Below are 24,471 nucleotides of genomic sequence, written 5' to 3'. Positions count from 1 at the left end.
CACTTTGCCATCCTTCTTATCCGCCAAATACTTGGGGCAGTTCCGCTTCTAGTGACCAGTCCCTTTGCAGTAGAAGCACTCAGTTTCAGGCTTAGGTCCAGACTTGGGTTTCTTCTCTTGAGCAACAACTTTCTTGCCGTTCTTCTTGAAGTTCCCCTTCTTCCCTTTGCCCTTTTTCTTGAAACTAGTGGTCTTGTTGACCATCAACACTTGATGCTCCTTCTTGATTTCTACCTCCGCAGCCTTTAGCATTGCGAAGAGCTCGGGAATAGTCTTGTTCATCCCTTGCATATTATAGTTCATCACGAATCGTTTATAGCTTGGTGGCAGTGATTGAAGAACTCTGTCAATGACACTATCATCAGGAAGATTAACTCGCAACTGAGTCAAGTGGTTATGGTACCCAGAAATTCTGAGTATGTGTTCATTGACAGAACTATTCTCCTCCATTTTGCAATTGTAGAACTTGTTGGAGACTTCATATCTCTCAACTCGGGCATTTGCTTGAAATATTAATTTCAATTCTTGGAACATCTCATATGCTCCATGACATTCAAAACATCTTTGAAGTCCCGATTCTAAGCCGTAAAGCATGGCACACTGACTATCAAGTAGTCATCAGCTTTGCTCTGCCAGACGTTCTTAACACCATCAGTAGCATCTACAGCAAGCCTGGCACCCAGCGGTGCTTCTAGGACGTAATTCTTCTATGCAGCAATGAGGATAATCCTCAAGTTACGGACCCTACCCGTGTAGTTGCCGCCATCATCTTTCAACTTAACTTTCTCTAGGAACGCATTAAAATTCAAAGGAATGGTAGCACGGGCCATTGATCTACAATAACATGGACATGCAAGATAACTGTCAGGACTAAGTTCATGATAAATTAACATTCAATTAATCATATTACTTAAGAACTCCTACTTAGATAGACATCCCTCTAGTCATCTAAATGATCACGTGATCCAAATCAACTAAACCATGTCCGATCATCACATGAGATGGAGTAGTTTTCAATTGTGAACATCACTATGTTGATCATATCTACTATATGATTCATGTTTGACCTTTCGGTCTCAGTGTTTCGAGGACATATCTTCATATGCTAGGCTCGTCAAGTTTAACCCGAGTATTCTGCGTGTGCAAAAACTGGCTTGCACCCGTTGTATGTGAACGTAGAGCTTATCACACCCGATCATCATGTGGTGTTTGGCACGACGAACTGTAGCAATGGTGCATACTCAGGGAGAACACTTGTACCTTGAAATTTAGTAAGGGATCATCTTATAATGCTATTGCCATACTAAGCAAAATAAGATGCATAAAAGATAAACATCACATGCAATCAAAATATGTGACATGATATGGCCATCATCATCTTGTGCTCATGATCTCCATCATCGAAGCATTGTCATGATCTCCATCGTCACCGGCGTGACACCTTGATCTCCATCGTAGCATCGTTGTCATCTTTCCAACTATTATTACTATGACTATCACTACCTCTTAGTGATAAAGTAAAACAATTACATGGCGATTGCATTGCATACAATAAAGCGACAACCATATGGCTCCTGCCAGTTGCCGATAACTTTTTTTACAAAACATGATCATCTCATACAACAATTTATACCACATCATGCCTTGACCATATCACATCACAGCAAGCCCTACAAAAACAAGTTAGACATCCCTTACTTTTTTGTTGCATGTTTTACGTGGCTGCTACGGGCTTCTAGCAAGAACCGTTCTTACCTACGCATCAAAACCACAATGATTTTTTGTCAAGTGTGCTGTTTTAACCTTCAACAAGGACTGACCGTAGTCAAACTCGATCCAGCTAAAGTTGGAGAAACAGACACCCGCCAGCCATCTTTGTGCAAAAGCACGTCAGTAGAACCAGTCTCCTGAACATGGTCATGTAATGTCGGTCCGGGACGCTTCATCCAACAATACCGCCGAATCAAAGTAAGACGTTGGTGGTAAGCAGTATGACTATTATCGCCCACAACTCACTTGTGTTCTACTCGTGCATATAACATCTACGCATATACCTGGCTCGGATGCCACTGTTGGGGAACACGGTAATTTCAAAAAAATTCCTACCATCACGCAAGATTTATCTAGGTGATGCATAGCAATGAGAGCGGAGAGTGTGTCCACGTACCCTCGTAGACCGAAAGCGGAAGCGTTTCAATAATGCGATTGATTTAGTCGAACATCTTCACGATCCAACCAATCCCAGTACCGAACGTACGGCACCTCCGCGTTCAGCACACGTTCAGCTCGATGACGTCTGATATGTCTCCAATGTATCTATAATTTTTGATTGTTCCATGCTATTATATTACCTATTTTGGATATCTATGGGCTTTATTTTACACATTTATATCATTTTGGGACTAACCTACTAACCGGAGGCCCAACCCGTATTGCTGTTTTTTTGCCTATTTCAGTATTTCAAAGAAACGGAATATCAAACGGAGTCCAAACGGAATGAAACCTTCGGGAGCGTGATTTTTTGGAACGAACGTGATCCGGAGAACTTGGAGTGCAAGCCAAGAAGCAGCCGAGGCGGCCACGAGATAAGAGGGCACACCCACCCCTCCTGGGCACGCCCCCTGTCTTGTGGGCCCCTCGGGCGGACACCAACGTACTTCTTCCTCCTATACAAGCCTACATACCCCGAAAACATCCAGGGAGTCACCGAAGAAATATTTCCACCACCGTAACCTTATGTATCTGCGAGATCCCATTTTGGAGCTGTCGTCGGTGTTCTGCCGGAGGGGGAATCCACCACGGAGGGCTTCTACATCAACACCATAGCCCCTCCAATGAGTTGTGAGTAGTTTACCATAGACCTTCGGGTCCATAGTTATTAGCTAGATGGCTTCTTCTCTCTTTTTGGATCTCAATACAATGTTCTCCCCCTCTCTTGTGTAGATCTATTCGATGTAATCTCTTTTTGCGGTGTGTTTGTCGAGATCCGATGAATTGTGGGTTTATGATCAAGTTTATCTACGAATAATATTTGAATCTTCGCTGAATTCTTTTATGTATGATTGAGTTATCTTTGCAAGTCTCTTCGAATTATCGGTTTGGTTTGGCCTACTAGATTGATCTTTCTTGCCATGGGAGAAGTGCTTAGCTTTGGGTTCAATCTTGCGGTGTCCTTACCCAGTGACAGAAAGGGTTGCAAGGCACGTATTGTATTGTTGCCATCGCGAATAAAAATATGGGGTTTATATCATATTGCTTGAGTTTATCCCTCTACATCATGTCATCTTTCTTAATGCGTTACTCTGTTCTTATGAACTTAATACTCTAGATGCATGCTGGATAGCGGTCGATATGTGGATTAATAGTAGTAGATGCAGGCAGGAGTCGGTCTACTTGTTGCGGATGTGATGCCTATATACATGATCATGCCTAGATAATCTCATAATTATTCGCTTTTCTATCAATTGCTCGACAGTAATTTGTTCACCCACCGTAATACTTATGCTATCTTGAGAGAAGCCTCTAGTGAAACCGATGGCCCCCGGGTCTATCTTTTATCATATAAGTTTCCAATCTACTTTTATTTGCATCTTTATTTTCTGCATCTATATTATAAAATACGAAAAATATATTTATCTTATCATATTATCTCTATTAGATTTCACTTTCGCAAGTGGCCGTGAAGGGATTGACAACCCCTTTATCGCGTTGGTTGCGAGTTCTTTGTTTGTTTGTGTAGGTCCATGGGACTTGTGAGGAGCCTCCTACTGGATTGATACCTTGGTTATCAAAAACTAAGGGAAATACTTACGCTACTATGCTGCATCACCCTTTCCTCTTCAAGGAAAACCAACGCAAGCTCAAGACGTAGCAAGAAGGATTTTTGGCGCCGTTGCCGGGGAGGTCTTCGCTCAAGTCAAGACATACCAAGTACCCATCACAAACTCATCTCCCTCGCATTTACATTATTTTCCATTTGCCTCTCGTTTTCCTCTCCCCCACTTCACCCTTGCCGTTTTATTCGCCCTCTCTTTCCCAATCTCCTCTATTTTCCGCTTGTCTTCCTCTCTCTTTCGTTTGCCTTTTCGGTTTGCTTGTGTGTTGGATTACTTGTCGCCATGGCGCAAGATAATACCAAATTGTGTGATTTCTCCAATACCAATAATAATGATTTCCTTAGTGCTCCGATTGCTCCTCTTAATGATGTTGAGTCTTGTGAAATCAATGTTGCTTTACTGAATCTTGTTATGAAAGACCAATTCTCCGGCCTTCCTAGTGAAGATGTCGCTACCCATCTAAACAACTTTGTTGATTTGTGTGAGATGCAAAAGAAAAAAGATACGGATAATGATATTGTTAAATTGAAGTTATTTCCGTTTTCGCTTAGAGATCATGCTAAAGTTTGGTTTTCGTCTTTGCCTAAAAATAGTATTGGTTCTTGGAACAAGTGCAAATATGCTTTTATCTCTAAGTATTTTCCTCCCACTAAGATCATCTTGCTTAGGAACGATATTATGAATTTTAAACAACTTGATCATGAGCATGTTGCCCAATCTTGGGAAAGAATGAAATTGATGATTCGCAATTGCCCTACTCATGGTTTGAATTTATGGATGATCATACAAAAATTTTATGCCGGATTGAATTTTGCTTCTAGAAATCTTTTAGATTCGGCCGCCGGAGGCACGTTTATGGAAATCACGTTAGGAGATGCTACGAAACTTCTTGATAATATTATGGCTAATTATTCTCTATGGCACACCGAACGATCTACTAGTAAAAAAGTGCATGCTATAGAAGAAATTAATGTTTTGAGTGGAAAGATGGATGAGCTTATGAGTTTGTTTGCTACTAAGAGTTCTTCTATTGATCCCAATGATATGCCTTTATCTACCTTGATTGAGAATAATAATGAATCTATGGATGTAAATTTTGTTGGTAGGAATAATTTTGGAAACAATGCTTATTGAGGAAACTTTAATCCTAGACTGTTCCCTAGCAATTCCTCTAATAATTATGGAAATTCCTACAATAATTCTTATGGTAATTTTAATAAGATGCCCTCTGATTTTGAAAATAGTGTGAAAGAATTTATGATCTCTCAAAAGAATTTTAATGCTTTGCTTGAAGAAAAATTGCTCAAAGTTGATGATTTGACTTGGAACGTTGATAGACTTTCGCTTGATGTTGATTCTCTCAAACTCAGATCTTCTTATCCTAAGCATGATATCAATGAGTCTCTCAAAGCTATGAGAAGTTCCATTGACGAATGCAAAGAAAGAACCGCTAGATTGCATGCTAAGAAAGATTGCTTTATAAAAGCGTGTTCTTCTAGTTTCCATGAACATAATGATGAAGATCTTAAAGTTATTGATGTGTCCCCTATTAGATCTTTGTTTTGCAATCTTAATCTTGATAATAATGGGACTGGAGATGAGTCAACTTTATTTAGAAGGCGTCCCAAGATTTCGGAGTTTTTAGATCTTGATGCTAAATTTGGTAAAAGTGGGATTGGAGAGGTCATGACTTTAAATAGTATTGAACCAACTATCTCGTATTTCAAGGATTTTGATTATGAGAATTGTTCTTTAGAAAGTTGTATTTCCTTGTTGCAATCCGTTGTTAATTCTCCTCATATAGTCAAAATATAGCCTTTACCAAACATATTGTTGATGCCTTGATGCAATCTTTTGATGAAAAACTTAATTTGGAAGTTTCTATACCTACAAAACTTAATGATGAGTGGAAACCTACTATAAATATTAAAATTAAAGATTATGAGTGTTTTGCTTTGTGTGATTTGGCTGCTAGTGTGTCCACGATTCCAAAAACTTTATGTGATATTCTAGGTTTCCATGATCTTGATGATTTCTCTTTAAATTTGCACCTTGCGGATTCCACCATTAAAAAGCCAATGGGAAGAATTAATGATGTTCTAATTGTTGCAAATAGAAATTTGGTGCCCGTTGATTTTATCGTTCTTGATATAGATTGCAATCTTTCTTGCCCTATTATTCTTGGTAGACCTTTCCTTAGAACGATTGGTGCGATTATTGATATGAAGGAAGGGAATATTAGATTCCAATTTCCATTAAAGAAAGGCATGGAGCACTTTCCAAGAAAGAAAGTCAAATTACCTTATGAATCTATCATGCGAGCTACCTATGAATCAAGTGCCAAAGATGTCACTACTTAGATCTATCTTCGCTTTTATGCCTAGCTAGGGGCATTAAACGATAGCGCTAGTTGGGAGGCAACCCAATTTTCTTTGTGTTTCTTGTTTTTGTTCCTGTTTAGTAATAAATTTTGTTTCTACTTTCTGTTTAGATGTGTTTTCATGTTTTATTTAGTGTTTGTGCCAAGTAGAACCTATAGGATAACCTATGATATGAGTTGATTTGATTCTGCTGAAAAACAGAAACTTTGCGCTCACGAGAAAAAATTCAATAAATCATAGAAACGATATTTTGCACTGATTCTTTTTGCTGCTGTTCAATACAAATTGTTTTAGGACTTCCTATTTTGGTAGGATTTTTAAAGTTCCATAAGTTTGCGTTAGTTACAGATTTCTACAAACTGTTCTGTTTTTGACACATTCTGTTTTTCGTGTGTTGTTTGCTTATTTTGATGCATCTATGGCTAGTATGTAAGGGTATGAACCATAGAGAACTTGTAATACAGTAGGTTTAACACCAATATAAATAAATAATGAGTTCATTACAGTACCTTATGTGGTGGTTTTGTTTACTTTCACTAACAGAGCTTAATTATGAGATTTCCTGTTGAGTTTTGTGTTGTGAAGTTTTCAAGTTTTGGGTAAAGATTTGATGGACTATGGAATAAAGGGTGGCAAAAGCCTAAGCTTGGGAATGCCCAAGGCACCCCAAGGTATTCAAGAATAGCCAAAATCCTAAGCTTGGGGATGCCGCCGGAAGACATCCCCTCTTTCGTCTTCGTTCATTGGTAACTTTACTTGGAGCTATATTTTTATTTGCTACATGATATGTGTTTTGTTTGGAGTGTCGTGTATTATATTACTCTTTGCTTTTTAGTTTACCACAATCATCCTTGCTGTAACACACCTTTTGGGATAAGCCTCCTTTATTGAAATTTATTAGAATACTCTATGTGCTTCACTTATATCTTTTGAGCTAGCTAGTTTTTGCTCTAGTGCTTCAATTATATCTTTTAGAGCACGGCGGTGGATTAATTTTGAAGAAATTGTTGATCTCTCATGATTCACTTATATTATTTTGAGAGTCTTTTAGAACATCATGGTATTTTCTATGGTTATAAATTGGTCCTAGAATGATGAGCATCCAAGTTGGGTATAATAAAAACTATCATATGAAGTGAACTAGATGTTATGATCAACTTGATACTTGATAATCATTTTGAGATAGGGAGGTAGTGATATTAAAGTCATTCTAGTTGGGTGATTATGAATTTAAAGAATGCTTGTGTTGAAGTTAGCAAGTCCCGTTGCATGCACGTATGGTTAAAGTTGTGTAACAAATTTGAAGCATGAAGTGTACCTTGCTTGTGCATCCTTATGAGTGGCGGTCGGGGACGAGAGATGGTCTTTTCCTACCAATCTATCCCCCTAGGAGCATGCGCGTAGTGCTTGGTTTTTGATGACTTCTAAATTTTTGCAATAAGTATATGAGTTCTTTTGACTAATGTTGAGTCCATGGATTATACGCACTTTTACCTTTCCATCATTGCTAGCCTCTTCGGTACTGTGCATTGCCCTTTCTCACCTTGAGAGTTGGTGAAAACTTCGCCGGTGCACCCAACCCCGTGATATGATATGCTCTATCACACATAAACCTCCTTATATCTTCCTCAAAACAGCCACCATACCCACCTATTTATGACATTTCCATAGCCATTCCGAGATATATTGCCATGCAACTTTCCACCATTCCGTTCATCGTCATCATGACATACATTACTTTTGTCATATTGCCATTGCATGATCATGTAGTTGACATCGTATTTGTGGCAAAGCCACCATGCATAATTTTTTATACATGTCACTCTTAATTCATTGCACCATCCCGGTACACCACCGGAGGCATTCATATAGAGTCATATCTTGTTCTAGTTTCGAGTTGTAATTCATGTGTTGTAATCAATAAAAGTGTGATGATCATTATTATTAGAGCATTGCCCAAAAAAAGGCCAAAAGAAAAAAAGAAAGGCCAAAGAAAAAAGAAAAAAAGGAAAAAAATGAAAGAAAAAGAAAAAAAAAGAAAAAAGGAAAATAAATAAAGGGGCAATGCTACTATCTCTTTTTCCACACTTGTGCTTCAAAGTAGCACCTTGTTCTTCATGTAGTGAGTCTCATATATTGTGCTTCAAAGTAGCACCATGTTTTCATGTAGAGTCATAGGTTGTCACTTTCATATACTAGTGCGAATTTTTCATTATAGAACTTGGCTTGTATATTCCTACGATGGGCTTCCTCAAATGCCCTAGGTCTTCGTGAGCAAGAAAGTTGGATGCACACCCACTAGTTTTCTTTTGTTGAGCTTTCATTCATTTATAGCTCTAGTGCATCCGTTGCATGGCAATCCCTACTAATCATGTTGACATCAATTTATGGGCATCTCCATAGCCCGTTGATTATCCTCGTCAATGTGAGACTTTCTCCTTTTTTGTCTTCTCCACACAATCCCCACCATTATTCTATTCCACCCACAGTGCTATATCCATGGCTCACGCTCATGTATTGCGTGAAGGTTGAAAAAGTTTGAGATTATTTAAGTACGAAACAATTGCTTTGCTTGTCATGGGGGTATAGAAGTAGGGAACATCTTTGTGTGACAAAAATGAAGCATAGCCTAACTATATGATTTTGTAGCGATGAACTTTCTTTATTTTGAGAAGACATGATTGCTTTTATTAGTATGCTTGAAGTATTACTATTTCTTTTGTCAATATGAACTTTTATTTTGACTCACTTGGATCTGAACGTTCATCCCCCAATAAATACAAATTACACTGAGAATTATGCTAGGTAGCATTCCACATCAAAAATTCTGTTTTTATCATTTACCTACTCGAGGACGAGCAGGAATTAAGCTTTGGGATGCTTGATACGTCTCCAATGTATCTATAATTTTTGATTGTTCCATGCTATTATATTACATGTTTTGGATGTCCATGGGCTTTATTTTACACATTTATATCATTTTTGGGACTAACCTACTAACCAGAGGCCCAACCCGTATTGCTGTTTTTTTTGCCTATTTCAGTATTTTGAAGAAAAGGAATATCAAATAGAGTCCAAACGGAATGAAACCTTCGGGAGCGTGATTTTGGGAATGAACCTGATCCGGAGAACTTGGAGTGTAAGCCAAGAAGTAGCCGAGGTGGCCACGAGATAGGAGGGCACGCCCACCCCTCTTGGGCGCGCCCCCCTGTCTCGTCGGCCCCTCGGGCGGCCACCGACGTACTTCTTCCTCCTATATAAGCCTACATACTCCAAAAACATCCGGGGAGCCACCGAAGAAATATTTCCACCACCGTAACCTTCTGTATCCGCGAGATCCCATCTTGGAGCCGTCGTCGGTGTTCTGCCGGAGGGGGAATCCACCACGGAGGGCTTCTACGTCAACATCGTAGCCCCTCGAATGAGTTGTGAGTAGTTTACCACAGATCTTCGAGTCCATAGTTATTAGCTAGATGGCTTCTTCTCTCTTTTTGGATCTCAATACAATGTTCTCCCCCTCTCTTGTGGAGATCTATTCGACGTAATCTCTTTTTGCGGTGTGTTTGTCGAGATCCGGTGAATTGTGGGTTTAAGATCAAGTTTATCTATGAATAATATTTGAATCTTCTCTTAATTATTTTATGTATGATTGAGTTATCTTTGCAAGTCTCTTCGAATTATCGGTTTGGTTTGGCCTACTAGATTGATCTTTCTTGCCATGGGAGAAGTGCTTAGCTTTGGGTTCAATCTTGCGGTGTCCTTACCCGGTGACAGAAAGGGTTGCAAGGCACATATTGTAGTGTTGCCATCGAGGATAAAAAGATGGGTTTTATATCATATTGCTTGAGTTTATCCCTCTACATCATGTAGTTTTTCTTAATGCGTTACTCTGTTCTTATGAACTTAATACTCTAGATGCATGCTAGATAGCGGTCGATGTCTGGAGTAATAGTAGTAGATGCAGGTAGGAGTCGGTCTACTTGTTGCGGACATGATGCCTATATACATGATCATGCCTAGATAATCTCATAATCATTCGCTTTTCTATCAATTGCTCGACAGTAATTTGTTCACCCACCGTAATACTTATGCTATCTTGAGAGAAGCCTCTAGTGAAACCTATGCCCCCCGGGTCTATCTTTTATCATATAAGTTTCCAATCTACTTTTATTTGCATCTTTATTTTCTGCATCTATATTATAAAATACCAAAATATATATTTATCTTATCATATTATCTCTATCAGATCTCACTTTTGCAAGTGGCCGTGAAGGGATTGACAACCCCTTTATCGTGTTGGTTGAAAGTTCTTTGTTTGTTTGTGTAGGTTCGTGGGACTTGTGAGGAGCCTCCTACTGGATTGATACCTTGGTTCTAAAAAACTGAGGGAAATACTTACGCTACTGTGATGCATCACCCTTTTCTCTTCAAGGAAAACCAACGCAAGCTCAAGACGTAGCAACGTCCCTCGTACTCTTGATCCAGTTGAGGCCGAGGGTGAGTTCCATCAGCACGACGGCGTGGCAATGGTGATGATGATGCTACCAGCGCAGGGCTTCGCCTAAGCACTACGATGGTATGATCAAGGCGTGTAACTGTGGAGGAGGCCACTGCACACGGTTGGGAGAGAAACTTGTGTGTTCTAGGGTGCCCCCCTGCCCCCATATTAACGGAGCAAGGGGAGGCCAGCCGACCCTTCTAGGCGCGCCCCAACAAGGGGAGTCCTACTAGGACTACTAGTCCTAGTAGGATTCCACCAAGAGGGAGAGAGGGGGAAGGAAGGAGAGGGAGAGGGAGAAGGAAAGGGGGGCACCGCCCCCTTCCTAGTCCAATTCAGACCCAAGGGGGAGGGGGCGCATGGCCTGCCCTGGCCGCCCCCCTCTCTCTCTCTCCACTAAGGCCCATGTGGCCCATTAGTTCCCCCCTGGGGTTCCGATAACCCTCCAGCACTCCAATTTTATCCAAAACTTCTCCGGAACACTTCTGGTGTTCGAATATAGCCGTCCAATATATCAATATTTATGTCTCAATTATTTCGAGACTCCTCGTCACGGCCGTGATCTCATCCGGGACTCCGAATAAACTTCGGTCATAAAAAACAGATAACTCATAATACATATCATCATCGAACGTTAAGGGTGCGGACCCTACGGGTTCGAGAACTATGTGGACATGACTGAGACACATCTCTGGTCAATAACCAATAGCGGAACCTGGATGCCCATATCGTCTCCTACATATTCTATGAAGATCTTTATCGGTCAAACCGCATAACAACATACATTGTTCGCTTTGTCATCGGTATGTTACTTGCCCAAGATTCGATCGTCGGTATCATCATACCTAGTTCAATCTCGTTACCGACAAGTCTCTTTACTCGTTCCGTAATACTTCATCCCGCAACTAACTCATTAGTTACAATGCTTGCAAGCCTTATAGTGATGAGCATTACCGAGGGGGCCCAGCGATACCTCTCCGAAACACGGAATGGCAAATCCTAATATCGATCTATGCCAACCGAACAAACACCTTTGCAGACACCTGTAGAGCATATTTATAATCACGCATTTACATTGTGACGTTTGATGGCACACAAGGTGTTCCTCCAGTATTCGGGAGTTGCATAATTTCATAGTCTGAGGAACATGTATAAGTCATGAAGAAAGAAGTAGCAATGAAACTATAACAATCATAATGCTAAGCTAACAGATGGGTCATGTCCATCACATCATTCTCCTAATGATGTGATCCCGTTCATCAAATGACAACACATGTCTATGGTTAGGAAACATAACCATCTTTGATTAACGAGCTAGTCAAGTAGAGGCATACTAGGGACACTATGTTTTGTCTATGTATTCAGACATGTACTAAGTTTATGATTAATACAATTCTAGCATGAATAATAAACATTTATCATGAAATAAGGAAATAAAATAACTTTATTAGTACCTCTAGGGCATATTTCCTTCACGTAGCCCCCGCAAGATTCCTGCACAGGTATCCAATGCACTAGTGGTAGTTAAGAGCAGCAGAGGTGACTCTGGTTACGTGTCTGCTTCCACACTGTTCCCACAGTCTGCCAAAAGCAATGTACCCGAGAAGACAAAAGTCAGCAAAACAATAGATGCAGCTGGTAAGACGTGCGCTACTAAAGTAGGTGGACGTTCAGAGCAGACTGCGTCTTTTACCGCCATGGAGAACACTAGCTTAAATCTGTGCACTTCTGAGCTCCCTATCAACATTGGTGTCCCCTACAGCCCAAATAGGAAGATAGGCAAGAAAGTTGCGATTGAGATCGCTGATAGCACACCCCGACCTACGAACAAGCCTGATGATCCTGTGGCAAACGAGGCAGACATGTTTGTTGATTTGTCACCTCTAGATTCTACCAATCAATTTGTCTGCAATTCAGATGGTAGATAGGAGAGGAACCCGATGGCTTTCACCCCACCGAGCTTTAGTCTTGGCATCGACAACACTCAGGATGTACCAGTGCACGATCCTATGCATGTTGCCTTTTCTTTCCCGGCAGGCACAACCACTGGGTGATGGCAGGAAGGCTGTCAAGTTTGCAGATCCCATAGTGCAAGGTAAACTTTTTTGGGTTCTCAACTATGATGGCAAAATCTCATGGGATGCACATGTAGTTGTCATTTTTTGGTTACCCAATTTGGTAGTTGCTGTTCATATAAACATGGCAAATGATTTTTTAGTTTTACTAGATGCCAACCGTTTTGTTTCTGTAGAGGTTGATGCATGGTGACTGTAGTTGTTGCTGTTGGGGAACATAGCATGCAATTTCAAAAAAAATCCTACGCTCACGCAAGATCTACCTAGGAGATGCATATTAACAATAAGGGGAAGTGTGTCCACGTACCTTCGTAGACCGAAAGTGAAAGTGTTTAGTAACGCGGTTGATGTAGTTGAACGTCTTCACGATCCAACAGATCCAAGTACCAAACATACGACACCTTCGCGTTCAGCACACGTTCAGCTCGATGATGTCCCTCGTGCTCTTGATCCAGTTGAGGATGAGGGTGAGTTACGTCAACACGAAGGCTTGGCAATGGTGATCATGGAGTTACCGGCGCAGGGCTTCGCCTAAGCACTACGACGATATGACCGAGGTGTGAAACTATGGAGGGGGGAACCGCACACGGCTAAGAGAAATCTTGATGTGCTTTGGGGTGTCCCTACCCCGTATATAAAGGAGGGATGGAGGAGGCCGACGGCCAGGAGGAGCGTGCGTATAGGGGGAGTCCAACTAGTATTCCTAATCCTAGTTGGAGTCCCCTTCCTTTTCCAAAAGGGGAGAGAGTGAAGGAGTAGGAGAGGGAGAAGGAAATAGGGGGCGCCACCCCCTCCCTAGTCCAACTCGGACCTGCCATGGGGCGGGGGGCACTCTGCGGGCATCCTCTCCTTTCCACTAAAGCCCATTAAGGCCCACTACTTCCCCCGGGGGGTTCCGGTAACCTCCCAATACTCCAAAAATGTCCGAACCCTTCTGAAACCTTTCCGGTGTCCGAACTGTTGGAAATATGCCGTAGAGGCAATAATAAAATGGTTATTATTGTATTTCCTTGTTCATGATAATTGTCTATTATTCATGCTATAATTGTATTGACCGGAAACCATAATACATGTGTGAATACATAGACCACAACATGTCCCTAGTGAGCCTCTATTTGACTAGCTCGTTGATCAACAGATGGTCATGGTTTCCTGACCATGGACATTGGATGTCATTGATAATGGGATCACATCATTAGGAGAATGATGTGATGGACAAGACCCAATCCTAAGCCTAGCACAAGATCGTGTAGTTCGTATGCTAAAGCTTTTCTAAATGTCAAGTATATTTTCCTTAGACCATGAGATTGTGCAACTCCCGGATACTGTAGGAATGCTTTGGGTGTACCAAACGTCACAACATAACTTGGTGGCTATAAAGGTGCACTACGGGTATCTCCGAAAGTGTCTGTTGGGTTGGCACAAATCGAGACTAGGATTTGTCACTCCGTGTGACGGAGAGGTATCTATGGGCCCACTCGGTAGGACATCATCATAATGTGCACAATGTGATCAAGGAGTTGATCACGGGATGATGTGTTACGGAACAAGTAAAGAGACTTGCCGGTAACGACATTGAAAAAGGTATCGGCATACCAACGATCGAATCTCGGGCAAGTACTATACCGGTAGACAAAGGGAATTGTTTATGGGATTGATTGAATCCTTGACATCGTGGTTCATCCGATGAGATCATTGTGGAACATGTGGGAGAAAACATGGGTATTCAGATCCCGCTGTTGGTTATTGGCCGGAGAGTTGTCTCGGTCATGTCTTCATGGTTCCCGAACCCGTAGGGTCTACACACTTAAGGTTCGATGACGCTAGGGTTATATGGAAGGTATGTACGCGGTTACCAAATGTTGTTTGGAGTCCGGGATGAGATCCCGGACGTCACGAGGAGTCCCAGAATGGTCTGGAGGTGAAGATTGATATATTGGACGAAGGGTTTTGGAGTCCGGAAGTGTTCTGGAGGTACCGGGTGATGACCAGCATGACCGAAAGGTGTTTCGGGAGCCCGACAAGTGTCGTGGGGGCTTCATGGGCCAAGGGGAGGGGGCAAACCAGCCCACTAAGGGTTCGTGTGCCCCCCTCACCTATTCCCACGTGACCAGGGCGTTTGGGGCGCCCCATCTAGGGTTCCCACCTCCTGGCTTGGGGGCCAAGTCACCCAAAGGGGAGATCCCATCTGCCCTGGCCGCCCCCCCCCTAGGGGAAACCCTAGGGCGCCTCCCCCTCTCCCTTCCCCCTATATATAGTGGAGGTTTTGGGGCTGCCCAATAGATGAGTCTCTCTCTCCCAAGGTGCAGCCCTACCTCTCTCCCTCCTCGTCTCTCGTAGTGCTTGGCGAAGCCCTGCTGGAGTGCCACGCTCCTCCACCACCACCACGCCGTCCTCCTGCTGCTGGACGGAGTCTTCCCCAACCTCTCCCTCTCTCCTTGCTGGATCAAGGCATGCGAGACGTCACTGGGCTGCACGTGTGTTGAACGCGGAGGCGCCGTTGTTCGGCGCTTAGATCGGAATCAACCGCGATCTGAATCGCTATGAGTACGACTCCTTCATCCGCGTTCTTGTAACGCTTCCGCTTAGTGATCTACAAGGGTATGTAGATGCACTCCCCTTCCCCTCATTTCTAGATTACTCCGTAGATTGATCTTGGTGATGCATAGAAAATTTTGAATTTCTGCTACGTTCCCCAATAGTGGCACCATGAGCTAGGTTAATTGCGTAGATTCTATGCACGAGTAGAACACAAGTTGTTGTGGGTGTTGATTTTGTTCAATGTGCTTACCGTTACTAGTCCTATCTTGTTTCAACGGTATTGTGGGATGAAGCGGCCTGGACCGACCTTACATGTACACTTACATGAGACAGGTTCCACCAACTGACATGCACTTGTTGCATAAGGTGGCTAGCGGGTGCCAGTCTCTCCCACTTTAGTCGGATCGGATTCGATGAAAAGGGTCCTTATGAAGGGTAAATAGAAATTGGCATATCACGTTGTGGTTTTTGCGTAGGTAAGAAACGTTCTTGCTAGAAACCCATAGCAGCCACGTAAAACATGCAAACAACAATTAGAGGACGTCTAACTTGTTTTTGCAGGGTATGCTTTGTGATGTGATATGGCCAAAAGAATGTGATGAATGATATGTGATGTATGAGATTAATCATGTTCTTGTAATAGGAATCACGACTTGCATGTCGATGAGTATAACAACCGGCAGGAGCCATAGGAGTTGTCTTAATTTATTGTATGACCTGCGTGTCATTGAACAACGCCATGTAATTGCTTTACTTTGTTGCTAAATCGTTATCCATAGTAGTAGAAGTAATAGTTGGCGAGAAAACTTCATGGAGACACGATGATGGAGATCATGATGATGGAGATCATGGTGTCATGCTAGTGACGATGATGATCATGGAGCCCCGAAGATGGAGATCAAAAGGAGCAAAATGATATTGGCCATATCATGTCACTTTTTGATTGCATGTGATGTTTATCATGTTTATGCATCTTATTTGCTTAGAACGACGGTAGTAAATAAGATGATCCCTCATTAAAATTTCAAGAAAGTGTTCCCCCTAACTGTGCACCGTTGCGGAAGTTCATTGTTTTGAAGCACCACATGATGATCGGGTGTGATAGATTCTAACGTTCACATACAATGGGTGTAAGCCAGATTTACACACGCGAAACACTTAGGTTGACTTGACGAGCCTAGCATGTACAGACATGGCCTCGGAACACAAGAGACCGAAAGGTCGAGCATGAGTCATATGGTAGATACGATCAACATGATGATGTTCACCGATGATGACTAGTCCGTCTCACGTGATGATCGGACACAGCCTAGTTGACTCGGATCATGTATCACTTAGATGACTAGAGGGATGTCTATCTGAGTGGGAGTTCATAAGATGAACTTAATTATCCTGAACATAGTCAAAAGGTTTTTGCAAATTATGTCATAGCTCGCGCTTTAGTTCTACTGTTTTAGATATTTTCCTAGAGAAAATTTAGTTGAAAGTTGATAGTAGTAATTATGCGGACTGGGTCCGTAAACTGAGGATTGTCCTCATTGCTGCGTAGAAGGCTTATGTCCATAATGCACCGCTCGGTGTGCTGAACCTCGAACATCGTCTGTGGATGTTGCGAACATCTGACATACACGTTTTGATAACTACGTGATAGTTCAGTAATGTTAAACGGTTTAGAATTGAGGCACCGAAGATGATTTCAAAATGTCGCAGAACATATGAGATGTTTCGAGGGCTGAAATTGGGATTTCAGGCTTGTGCCCACGTCAAGAGGTATAAGACCTTCGACGAGTTTCTTAGCCTGCAAACTGAGGGAGAAAAGCTCAATCGTTGAGCTTGTGCTCAGATTGTCCTAGTACAACAATCACTTGAATCGAGTGGGAGTTAATCTTCCGGATGAGATAGTGATGTTTCTCCAAAGTCATTGCCACCAAGCTGCTAGAGCTTCGTGATGAACTATAGCATATCAAGTATAGATACGATGATCCTTGAAATATTCATGATGTTTGACAATGCAAAAGTAGAAATCAAGAAGGAGCATCAATTGTTGATGGTTAGTGAAACCACTAGTTTCAAGAAGGGCAAGGGCAAGAAGGAATACTTCATGAAACGGCAAATCAGTTGCTGCTCCAGTGAAGAAACCCAGGGTTGAACCCAAACCCGAGACTAAGTGCTTCTGTAATGAGGGAATAGTCACTGGAGCAGAATTACCCTAGATACTTGGTAGATAAGAAGACAGGCAAGGTCGATGGAAGTATATTGGATATACATTATATTAATGTGTACTCTACTAGTACTCCTAGTAGCACCATGGTAATAGATACCGGTTCGGTTGCTAAGTGTTAGTAACTCGAAATAAAAGGCTACGGAATAAACGGAGACTAGCTAAAGGCGAGGTGATGATATGTGTTGGAAGTATTTCCAAGGTTGATGTGATCAAGCATCGCACGCTCCCTCTGCCATCGGGATCGGTGTTAAACCTAAATAATTGTTATTTGGTGTTTTCGTTGAGCATAGACATGATTGGATTATGTCTATCACAATATGGTTATTCATTTAAGGAGAATAATGGTTACTCTATTTATTTGAAAAATACCTTCAATGGTCTTACACCTAAAATGAATGGTTTATTGAATCTCGATCATAGTGATACACATGTTCATGCCAAAAGATATAAGATAGTGATGATAGTACCACATACTTGTGGCACTGCCATTTGAGTCATATTCGTATAAAACGCATGAAGAAGCTCCATGTTGATGGATCTTTGGACTCACTTGTTTTTGAAAAGATTGAGACATGCGAACCATGTCTGTTGGTATGTGCGCATGAAGAAACTCCATGCAGATGGATCGTTTGGACTCACTTGATTCTAAATCACTTGAGACATGCAGATCATACCACATGGGCTAGATGACTGAAAAGCCTCGTTTTTCAGTAAGATGGAACAAGAAAGCTACTTATTGGAAGTAATACATTTTGATGTGTGCAGTCCAATGAGTGCTGAGGCACGAAGTGGATATCGTTATGTTCTTACTTCACAGATGATTTGAGTAGGTGCTAAGAATATTTACTTGATGAAACACAAGTCTGAATTATTGAAAGGTTCAAGTAATTTCAGAGTGAAGTTGAAGATCGTCGTGACAAGAGGATAAAATGTCTATGATATGATCATAGAGATGAATATCTGAGTTGCGAGTTTGGTACACAATTAAGACATTGTGGAAATTGTTTCACAACTAATACCGCCTGGAACACCATAGTGTGATGGTGTGTCCGAACATCATAGATGCACCCTATTGGATATGGGGCATACCATGATGTCTCTTATCGAATTACCACTATGGTTTATGGGTTAGACATTAGAGACAACCGCATTCACTTTAAATAGGGCACCACGTAATTCCGTTGAGATGACACCGTGTGAACTATGGTTTAGAGAAACCTAAGCTGTCGTTTCTTGAAAGTTTGGGGCTGCGATGCTTATGTGAAAAAGGTTTCATGCTGATAAGCTTGAACCCCAAGTGGATAAATGCATCTTCATAGGACACCCAAAAACAATTGGGTATACCTCCTAATTCAGATCCGGAAGCAAAAGTAATTGTTTCTAGAAATGGGTCCTTTCTCGAGGAAAAGTTTCTCTCGAAAGAATTGAGTGGGAGGATGGTGGAGACTTGATGAGGTTATTGAACCATCACTTCAACCAGTGTGTAGCAAGGCACAGGAAGTTGTTCCTGTGGCACCTACACCAATTGAAGTGGAAGTTGATGATAGTGATCATGAAACTTCGGATCAAGTCACTACCAAACCTCGTAGGACGACAAGGACGCGTACTGCTTCAGAGTGGTACGGTAATCCTGTCTTGGAGGTCATGTTGCTAGACAACAATGAACCTATGAGCTATGGAGAAGCGATGGTGGGCCCGGATTTCGACGAATGGCTCGAGGCCATAAAATCCGAGAGAGGATCCATGTATGAAAACAAAGTATAGACTTTGGAAGAACTACTTGATGGTCATAAGGCTATTGGGCACAGATGGATTTTAAAAGAAAGACGGACAATGATGGTAAGTATCACCATTAAGAAAGCTCGACTTGTCGTTAAGATGTTTTCCGACAAGTTCAAGGAGTTGACTACGATGAGACTTTCTCACTCGTAGCGATGCTAAGAGTCTGTTGGAATTATATTAGCAATTACTGCATGATTTATGAAATCTTGCAGATAGGATGTCAAAACATTATTTCCTCGATGTTATCCTTGAGGAAAGGTTGTATGTGATACAACCCGAAGGTTTTGTCAATCTTGAAAGATGCTAACAAGTGTGCAAAGCTCCAGCAATCCTTCTAAGGACTAGAGTAAGCATCTCAGAGTTGGAATATACGCTTTGATGAGATGATCAAAGATTTTGGGTTTATACAAGGTTTATGAGAAACTTGTATTTCCAAAGAAGTGAGTGGGAGAAATATAGCATTTCTGATGAGTATATGTTGTTGACATATTGTTGATTGAAAATGATATAGAATTTCTGGAAAGCATATAGGGTTATTTGAAAAGTATTTTTCAATGAAAACCTGGATTAAGCTACTTGAACATTGAGCATCAAGATCTATAAGGATAGATCAAAACGCTTAATAGTACTTTCAAATGAATACATATCGTGACAAGATTTTGAAGGAGTTCAAAATATATCAGCAAAGAAGGAGTTCTTGGCTGTGTTATATGGTGTGAGTATTGAGTAAGACTCAAGACATGTCCATGGCATAAGAGAGAGAAAGGACGAAGGTCGTCCCCTATGCTTCAGACGTAGGCTCTATAGTATGCTATGTTGTGTACCGCACCGGAAGTGTGCCTTGCCATGAGTCAGTCAAGGGGTACAAGAGTGATCCAGGAATGGATCACAGGACAACGGTCAAACTTATCCTTAGTAACTAGTGGACTAAGGAATTTTCTCAATTATGGAGGTGGTAAAAGAGTTCGCCGTAAAGGGTTACGCCGATGCAAACTTTGACACTAATCGGGATTATTCTGAGTAGTAAACCGGATTCGTACAGTAGAACAGTTATTTGGAATAGCTCCAAATAGAGTGTGGTAGCTGCATCTAGGAGATGACATAGAGGTTTGCAAAGCACACACGGATCTGAAAGGTTCAGATCCGTTGACTAATAACCTCTCTCACAAGCGAGATATGATCAAACCCCATGTGTGTTGACTCATTACAATCACATGGTGATGTGAACTAGATTATTGACTCTAGTGCAAGTGGGAGACTTTGGAAATATGCCCTAGAGGCCATAATAAAATGGTTATTATTGTATTTCCTTGTTCATGATAATTGTATATTATTCATGCTATAATTGTATTGACCAAAAACCGCAATACATGTATGAATACATAGACCACAACATGTCCCTAGTGAGCCTCTAGTTGACTAGCTCATTGATCAACAGATGGTCATGGTTTCCTGACCATGGACATTGGATGTCATTGATAACGGGATCACATCATTAGGAGAATGATGTGATGGACAAGACCCAATCCTAAGCCTAGCACAAGATCGTGTAGTTCGTATGCTAAAGCTTTTCTAAATGTCAAGTATCTTTTCCTTAGACCATGAGATTGTGCAACTCCCGGATACCATAGGAATGCTTTGGGTGTACCAAACGTCACAACGTAACTGGGTGGCTATAAAGGTGCACTACGGGTATCTCCGAAAGTGTCTGTTGGGTTGGCACGAATCGAGACTGGGATTTGTCACTCCGTGTGACGGAGAGGTATCTCTGGGACCACTCGATAGGACATCATCATAATGCGCACAATGTGAACAAGGAGTTGATCACGGGATGATGTGTTACGGAACGAGTAAAGAGACTTGCCGGTAACGAGATTGAACAAGGTATCGGCATACCGACGATCAAATCTCGGGCAAGTACTATACTGGTAGACAAAGGGAATTATATACGGGATTGATTGAATCCTTGACATCATGGTTCATCCGATGAGATCATCGTGGAACATGTGGGAGCCAACATGGGTATCCAGATCCCGCTGTTGGTTATTGGCCGGAGAATTGTCTCGGTCATGTCGGCATGGTTCTCGAACCTGTAGGGTCTACACACTTAAGGTTCGATGATGCTAGGATTATATGGAAGGTATGTACGCAGTTACCGAATGTTGTGAGAGTCCCAGATGAGATCCCGGACGTCACGAGGAGTCCCGGAATGGTCCGGAGGTGAAGATTGATATATTGGACGAAGGGTTTTGGAGTCTGGAAGTGTTCCGGAGGTACCGGGTGATGACCAGTATGACCGAAAGGTGTTTAGGGAGCCCCGACAAGTGTTGTGGGGGCTTCATGGGCCAAGGGGAGGGGGCAAACCAGCCCACTAAGGGGCTGTGCGCCCCCTCACCTATTCCCACGTGACCAGGGGGTTTGGGGCTCCCCATCTAGGGTTCCCACCTCCTGGCTTGGGGGCCAAGTCACCCAAAGGGGAGATCCCATCTGCCCTGGCCGCCGCCCCCCCTGGGGAAACCCTAGGGTGCCTCCTCCTCTCCATTCCCCCTATATATAGTGGAGGTTTTGGGGCTGCCCAACAGACGGGTCTCTCTCTCCCAAGGCGCAGCCCTACCTCTCTCCCTCCTCATCTCTCATAGTGCTTGGTGAAGCCCTGCTAGAGTGCCATGCTCCTCCACCACCACCACGCCGTCGTGCTGCTACTGGACAGAGTCTTCCCCAACCTCTCCCTCTCTCCTTGCTGGATCAAGGCATGGGAGACATCACCGGGCTGCTCGTGTGTTGAACGCGGAGGCGCCGTTGGTCGGCGCTTAGATTGGAATCAACCGCGATCTGAATCGCTACAAGTACGACTCCTTCATCCACATTCTTGTAACACTTCCGCTTAGCAATCTACAAGGGTATGTAGATGCACTCCCCTTCCCCTCGTTGCTAGATTACTCCGTAGATTGATCTTGGTGATGCGTTGAAAATTTTGAATTTCTGCTACGTTCCCCAACACGAACATAACCTTCCAATATATCAGTCTTTGTGTCTCAACCATTTCGAGACTCCTCGTCATGTCTGTGATCTCATCCGGGACTCCGAACAAACTTCGATCATCAAATCACCACTACAAAAAAAAGACACATCCATGACATTTTGGGTTGAACGAATTTTTTTCATGTCATACTTATGACACTTCTATGACGATAATTGTGAGAAAACCCGGTATCATCATAGATGTGGTGGGATCCTACTTCTATGACAAAAAATCATGACAGAAAATGAGCTTTTCGTCCTGGGCGGGCCAGAGACGTAGCTGCTTGACATTCTTTGGGTCATCCATGACAGAAAAAACCGTGGCAGAAGCGAGGGCGAGGAAAATATAGGGGTGTTCCTAGTTACGGTGGGTGGTCGGGGCCGAGTGATGCACGGAGGTTTGCGCGTTTATTTCATACACGCACGCATGTGGGTGCGAGGCGTTAGGCTCTAACTGAACCCGAGTGAGGTGTTCGCCTCCTAAACCTGAGTGATTGCACTGCATGCTATGCATTACTGAACCCGAGCGATCGATCGATGGTTGTTAACTGAACCCGATCGAGCGATTCCTTCGTACTGTTGCTAACTAAAGCCGATCGATGCTGCCTCTAGATGAATAGTGAGTGTTGTTGGGGGGTTTGGATGAATAGTTCCGGGTGGGGGGTTGGATGAACATGACTCCGTGGTGTTGCCACTGGAAGAACAGGACCCCGATCGATCGAGCCGGTTGGGCGTGGATGAACAGGACCCCGTGGAGGGCTGGATGAACAGGACCCCGTGGAGGGAAGGTTGAATAGTAGCTGGTGGAGGGTTGGTTGAACAGTAGTCGGTGGAGGCTGGATGAACAGTAGCCTGTGCAGGGGTGGTTGAACAAGATCCCGAGGAGAGGGCTGGTTGAACAATTGCCGGTGGAGGAGCACGCGGTGGAGGCTGGATGAACAGGATCCCGTGGATGAACAGTCGCAGGTGGAGGCTGGAGGAGGTCGACGGTGGATGAACAGTAGCCCGTGGAGGCTGGAGAAGGTTGACGGTGGAGATTAATAGTATCCCGTGGAGTCTCGTTTTGCGGTATGCCACACCCCTCCCATCATGGAATTATCACGTCAGATGTCCTAGTGAAAGGACTTAGTCGTGGAACCATCACAACTAGGAAGCTTGAAGGGGTTAATCGGGAAAAAGGACACGGGGTTTATACTGGTTCGGCCCCTTACGGTGAAGGTAAAAGCTTACGATCCAGTTTTGAGTGGGATTGCTTATGTCTCGACAACTAGGGAGCGAATCCGCTTGACCAAGTTCTCGATTGGATGGTACTTGCCCTGAAACGCCGCGGGTCATCCCTTTATATACAAAGGTTGAAGCCTAGAGGCTCATAGAGTCCCGGCCGGCTCATAAACAGTGTCTGGCTCGGTCTCTCTCTATTCCTGCCTTACAATACAAGTTACATACATATAGTGGTTTATCTCTACGGGCCTTAAGTCGCCTCTGGGCCTTGGGACTTTAGCTGAACTGCCATCTTCAAGTGTCTTCAGTGGGCTTCGCCATAGGTGTGACCGGGCCCCTCCTGGGCAGGTCATATCTAATAGTTATATCCCCAACATTAGGCCCCAGATTGATTTGAACTGGTTCATGTCAATCTTCAACACTTGGAAAAATCTTCTGCTTCCTCATTGTGCGAGAATCTATAAGCCGCCGTGACACTACTAGGGAAAACCTTATACACAGAATCTTACCAGTAGCGCGTGTTAAAATGAGGCGCTACTGCTACTTAGCAGTAGCGCGTCGGCCAAAACCGCGCTACTGTTACCCCCTTAGCAGTAGCGCGGCGGGAACTGAACGTGCTACTACTATAATTGCCACACCATTCCCGACGTGCTAGGTATAGTAGTAGCGCCCTTCTAGAAACAACGCTACTACTACCGATTTTAGCAGCAGCGCGTTTTCCCCTCCCGCGCTACTGTTAAATCTATTCTCACTTAACCCCCCGCGCGGCCTGATTCCCTCCTCTTCCTCCCCCAATTCACCACTCTCTCTTCTCCCCCTCGTCGCCTCCGCCCCGATGCCGTCTCGCCGCCGTCTCCCCCGACCCCGCCTCACCGCCGTCTCCCCCGACCCC

This window comes from Triticum dicoccoides, chromosome 1B (genome assembly GCF_002162155.2).
Source record: "Triticum dicoccoides isolate Atlit2015 ecotype Zavitan chromosome 1B, WEW_v2.0, whole genome shotgun sequence".
In the NCBI taxonomy this organism is placed as follows: Eukaryota; Viridiplantae; Streptophyta; class Magnoliopsida; order Poales; family Poaceae; genus Triticum; species Triticum dicoccoides.
The sequence above is the reverse complement of the archived record's forward strand: the minus strand, read 5'-3'. Positions refer to the sequence as shown.